Source organism: Glycine max, chromosome 8 (assembly GCF_000004515.6).
Source record: "Glycine max cultivar Williams 82 chromosome 8, Glycine_max_v4.0, whole genome shotgun sequence".
NCBI lineage: Eukaryota > Viridiplantae > Streptophyta > Magnoliopsida > Fabales > Fabaceae > Glycine > Glycine max.
The window spans coordinates 36872383-36878629 of NC_038244.2; positions in this window are offsets into that span (position 1 = coordinate 36872383).

Here is a 6247-nt window from a genome sequence, read left to right on the forward strand (position 1 = left end):
AGGGTACCCCATGAGGGGAGCACCGACGGAAGAAAGCATGTCTCCTTTCCTTGTGAGGGATCTCGGTGCACAAAATTCCAAGACTATACAAAGAATCCATAAGGCATGGGAAACCCCGTTAAGGAAAGATCAACAGCTTAGAGGCATTCGTAATGGCATCATTGGTGGGTACCACGAATGGCTGAAAGTTCGTATACGAGGTTTAGATTGGCTCGCCAAGTTAAAAGTCGTCAGCGAAGAGAATTTTGAAGCACCGGAAGAGGACGAAGAAGTCCAAGCTCTCAAAAGTGAGTTAGGAAAGGCAAAACTCGCCAAGGAGAAGTTCAAGTTGGCTGCTACACACGTTCGGAAGGAGTGTGCCGGGTTACGGGAAGAGAATGCAATTATCGCAAGAGCCCTTGAACAAGAGACCAAGAGGGCTCGCAAGGAAGAGTATGGCCGGAACAAATTTCGCGGAGCTCTATGGGGTAGCAATAATGAACTCAAGTTGCGAAGGGAAGAAAGGGACCAGTCGCGAGCACATAGCATGGTTCTGAAAGAGGAGTTGATTGCTTGTTCAAGGTCCAAAAGAAGCTTGTCTCAACGTTTATGCGAGACAGAGACCAACATGTTAGCTATCATCGCCAAGTACCAAGAAGAGTTAGGTCTAGCCACGGCCCACGAGCATAGAATCGCGGATGAGTATGCCCAAGTATACGCGGAAAAAGAGGCTAGAGGAAGGGTGATCGACTCTTTACACCAAGAGGCAACCATGTGGATGGATCGGTTTGCTCTTACCTTGAACGGGAGTCAAGAACTTCCCCGATTGTTAGCCAAGGCCAAGGCGATGGCAGACACCTACTCCGCCCCCGAAGAGATTCATGGGCTTCTCGGCTATTGTCAGCATATGATAGACTTAATGGCCCACATAATTAGAAATCGTTAGGAAACTTGTATGGTCTCTCAGACCTTGACTAGATATGACTTCCTTTTTGAAATAAAATGAGTTGGTCCCATGTTTCTACTCCAAAAAGCTTGTGCAAATCAAATCACTCCTACATCTCATCTCTAGCATGCGTTTTCTTTCTTTACCCACTCCTCACGTTTGGTTTTTTAGGGAAAAACACCATAACTAAACGCGCCGCAAGGGATCCCTATCGCACCAGATCCAAATCTAGAACGATGGGTGATCAAGAGGAGACGCAGGAACAGATGAAAGCCGACATGTCGGCTCTGAAAGAACAAATGGCCTCCATGATGGAGGCCATGTTAGGTATGAAGCAGCTCATGGAGAAGAACGCGGCCACTGCCGCCGCTGTCAGTTCGGCTGCCGAAGCAGACCCGACTCTCTTGGCAACTACGCACCATCCTCCCTCAAACATAGTAGGACGGGGAAGGGACACACTGGGGCACGATGGCAGCCCTCACCTGGGATACAACCGAGCGGCTTACCCTTATGGATTGCCGCCCAACTATTCACCACCCATCTTGCAAGAAGATGCGGGCCACATTGCTTCTCCCGTCCATGAAAGAGAACCTCCTCAGCAGCCCGACGAAGTCCATAAGGACCCTCAAGATTATGCTCGAAGGGATGTCGAGTTCTATCCCCCGATCCCCGAAGGGCCGGCGCCAGGCACGTTGCCTCAACCCAACATCGCAGCTTCGCCAATAGTTTTGTCCATGGAAGGGCCGCCCCCGGCAACTGAAGAAAGGAGGAAGCTCGATCTCCTTGAGGAAAGATTGAGGGCTGTGGAAGGATTTGGGGACTATCCGTTTGCAGACATGACGGATCTTTGCTTAGTACCCGATGTTGTTATTCCCCCGAAGTTCAAAGTGCCGGACTTCGACAAGTATAAAGGGACGACTTGTCCCAAAAACCATCTCAAAATGTACTGCCGTAAGATGGGCGCCCACTCTAAAGATGAAAAGCTGTTGATACACTTCTTTCAGGATAGCTTGGCCGGAGCTGCGGTAGTGTGGTACACTAATTTGGAAGCTTCCCGTATCCGTACTTGGAAGGATCTGATTACCGCCTTCCTAAGGCAGTATCAGTACAATTCTGATATGGCTCCTGACCGTACTCAACTGCAGAATATGTTCAAGAAAGAGGGTGAAACCTTTAAAGAATATGCGCAGCGATGGAGGGATCTGGCGGCACAAGTAGCTCCTCCCATGGTTGAGAGAGAGATGATCACCATGATGGTAGACACTCTGCCAGTGTTCTACTATGAGAAGCTAGTGGGTTACATGCCGTCCAGCTTTGCGGATCTGGTGTTTGCCGGGGAAAGAATCGAGGTTGGATTGAAGAGAGGAAAGTTTGATTACGTTTCCTCCACGAACGTGAATGCCAAAAGAATCGGGGCGACAGGGGCAAAAAGGAAAGAAGGAGATGCCCATGCCGTCTCTTCAACACCCGCGTGGGTCAAACCCCAGCAAACACCTCATGGTACCCATCAGTACGCGCAACATCACCCAAGCTTCTCGGCTCATGCGGGGAACGCCTCTAGTTCAACACCCGTGCAGCCTAAGGCACCCACCCAGAGGGAAGCTCCCCAAGTTCCAACTCCGAACACGACTCGACCGGCCGGTAATTCCAACACGACAAGGAACTTCCCTCCGAGGCCATTGCCGGAATTCACCCCGCTCCCAATGACGTACGAAGATCTTCTACCATCCCTCATCGCCAATCATTTGGCCGTGGTAACTCCCGGAAGGGTCCTCGAACCCCCTTTCCCGAAGTGGTATGACCCTAATGCAACTTGCAAGTACCATGGGGGTGTCCCGGGGCATTCCGTCGAAAAATACTTGGCCCTTAAATACAAGGTCCAACATTTAATGGATGCCGGATGGCTGACTTTCCAAGAGGATCGGCCCAATGTGAGGACCAACCCGCTCGCCAATCATGGAGGGGGAGCAGTTAATGCAGTTGAATCCGATAGGCCCCACAGGTCTAAACCTTTAAGAGATGTGGCAACCCCTAGGAGGTTTATCTTTGAGGCCCTACAAAAGGGAGGTGTAATTCCCCATAGTGGGTGTAAGGAGGATTCCTGTCTGCTACATTCCGGCGAGATGCATGACATGGAGACGTGTTTGGAAGTAGAGGAATTGTTACAGCGGATGATAGACCAATGTCGACTAGAAGTCGGCATTGAAGGAAAAGAAGAGCAGCATATATGCATGCAATCTACGGAGGGGAGCGGTGTTGCGAAGCCCAAACCCTTGGTGATATACTTCACTAAAAGTGCAGCCTCGCAAAAGCTCGGGCACCCCTTAATGGCCAAACCTGTTCCTTTCCCATATCAAAATAGTCACGCGGTCCCGTGGAGATATACACCTCCGGGGAAGAAGGAAGAAGAAGTCACTGACGTCAGCTCGCTGTCAGCTAAAGTAACAAGTATCACGGGGCTGAGTGGTGTGACCCGTAGTGGTCGTGTGTTCGCACCTCCGGACCTACCAGTCCAACCCGCCGACGTCAAAGGAAAAGGAAAAGTGGTGGAGGAACAAGATGGCGAAGCACCCCACGCTTCGAATAAAGATATTCCAGCAAAGGGGCCCCTAGAGAAAAAGGATGGTAGAAAGGAGGTGTCGCTAGAGGAAGCCAGCGAGTTCCTTCGCATAATTCAGCAGAGCGAATTCAAGGTTATCGAACAGCTTAACAAAACCCCGGCTAGGGTCTCGCTGCTGGAGTTACTTATGAGTTCCAAGCCTCATCGGGCTCTACTAGTAAAAGTGCTGAACGAGGCTCACGTGGCCCAAGATATCTCGGTAGAAGGTTTCGGAGGGCTGGTCAACAATATCACTGCCAACAACTATCTTGCCTTCGCCGAAGAAGAAATCCCCGCCGAGGGGAGAGGGCATAATAAGGCTTTGCACGTATCAGTCAAGTGTATGGACCATATCGTAGCCAAGGTGCTCATCGATAATGGTTCCAGTTTAAACGTGATGCCTAAGAGCACTTTGGAGAAGTTACCATTCAATGCTTCCCACTTAAAACCAAGTTCAATGGTGGTTTGGGCCTTCGACGGCACTCGCCGAGAGGTTAGGGGAGAGATCGATCTCCCAGTACAAATAGGCCCTCACACCTGTCAAGTCACCTTCCAAATAATGGATATTAACCCCCCCTACAGCTGCCTGTTAGGGCGCCCGTGGATCCACTCAGTGGGAGTCGTGCCGTCTACGCTCCACCAAAAGCTGAAATTCGTAGTGGAGGGGCACTTGGTCATCGTGTCAGGCGAGGAAGATATCTTGGTAAGCTGCCCATCCTCCATGCCTTATGTGGAAGCCGCAGAAGAATCGTTAGAAACTGCTTTCCAGTCTTTTGAGGTGGTCAGCATTTCCTCCATGGACTCCCTCTTTGGGCAACCTTGTCTGTCCGATGCAGCGGTAATGATGGCCCGAGTTATGTTGGGGAACGGTTTTGAACCCGGGATGGGTTTAGGAAAAAACAACGGCGGCATAACTAGCCTGATAAATACTCAAGGAAATCGTGGGAAGTATGGTTTAGGCTATAAGCCCACTCAGGCAGACATGAAAAGAAGCATTGTGGGAAGGAAGAACAATGGTCAAAGTTCGCATTGGAGACAAGAAGGTGAAGGAAGCCCGCCCTGCCACATAAGTAGAAGCTTTATAAGTGCGGGTTCGGGAGACAAAGGTCAAGTGTTCGCGATATGCGAAGATGATATTCCGAGTACTTTGGATTTGGTACGACCATGCTCTCCTGATTTCCAGCTGGGAAATTGGCGAATGGAGGAACGCCCCGGCATTTACGCAACAAGCATAATGTAAACCTTTACGGTTTTAAAAGCTCTATAGTTGGGCCTAGGCTTTAGAGTTTTCATTTTGTTAAGGCTTTGTGTCTTTTGTTTTTGAATTTATAATACAAGGATCTTTCTTCATCTGTTCCTGGTCTCTACCCATTCTCATTCATTTGCATGTTTACTTCTTTTTCTAAAACGGCAGATTCGATGACGAGTCCCCCGAAGATACTAATACCTGGGACCCGTCTATCAACTTCGAGCAAGAAATGAATCAAACGGAAGATGAAGGAGATGAGGATGTGGGACTTCCTTCGGAACTAGAAAGAATGGTCGCCCATGAGGACCAAGAAATGGGGCCTCATCAAGAAGAAACAGAGCTAGTAGACTTAGGAATTGGCAGTGGAAAGAGGGAAGTAAAGATAGGTACAGGCATTACCGCACCTATCCGTGAAGAATTAATAATCCTGCTAAAAGACTACCAAGACATCTTTGCTTGGTCATACCAAGATATGCCCGGTTTGAGTTTTGACATTGTGCAGCACCGATTACCTCTAAATCCCGGGTGTTCCCCGGTAAAACAGAAATTGAGGAGGATGAAGCCCGAAACATCCTTGAAGATAAAAGAAGAAGTGAAGAAGCAATTTGACGCTGGATTTCTGGCCGTCGCTCGGTATCCAGAATGGGTTGCCAACATCGTACCAGTTCCTAAAAAAGATGGGAAAGTACGAATGTGTGTAGATTATCGGGACCTGAATCGGGCCAGTCCCAAGGACAATTTTCCTTTACCACACATCGATATCCTCGTAGATAACACGGCCAATTTCGCTTTATTTTCCTTCATGGACGGTTTCTCTGGTTACAATCAGATAAAGATGGCGCCCGAGGATATGGAAAAGACTACTTTCGTCACCCTGTGGGGAACGTTCTGTTACAAGGTGATGTCTTTTGGACTCAAGAATGCCGGGGCAACTTATCAATGGGCCATGGTAGCTTTGTTCCATGATATGATGCATCAAGAGATCGAGGTCTACGTGGACGACATAATTGCTAAATCTAAATCTGAGGAAGAACACCTTGTCAACCTGCGGAAGTTGTTCGAAAGGCTTAAGAAATATCAATTAAGGTTGAACCCCACTAAGTGTACCTTTGGGGTCAAATCAGGGAAATTGCTTGGTTTCGTTGTAAGCCAGAAAGGGATAGAGGTAGACCCCGAAAAAGTGAAGGCTATCCTTGAGATGCCGGAACCCCGTACAGAGAGGCAAGTCCGAGGTTTCCTGGGGCGTTTGAATTATATTGCCAGATTCATATCGCAGCTCACCGCCATTTGTGAGCCGTTGTTTAAACTCTTGCGCAAAAACCAAACTGATCGGTGGAATGAGGATTGCCAAGAGGCTTTTGGAAGGATCAAAAAGTGCCTAATGAATCCTCCCGTGCTTATGCCACCAGTACCGGGAAGGCCTCTCATTTTATACATGACAATCTTGGACGAGTCAATGGGGTGTATGCTGGGG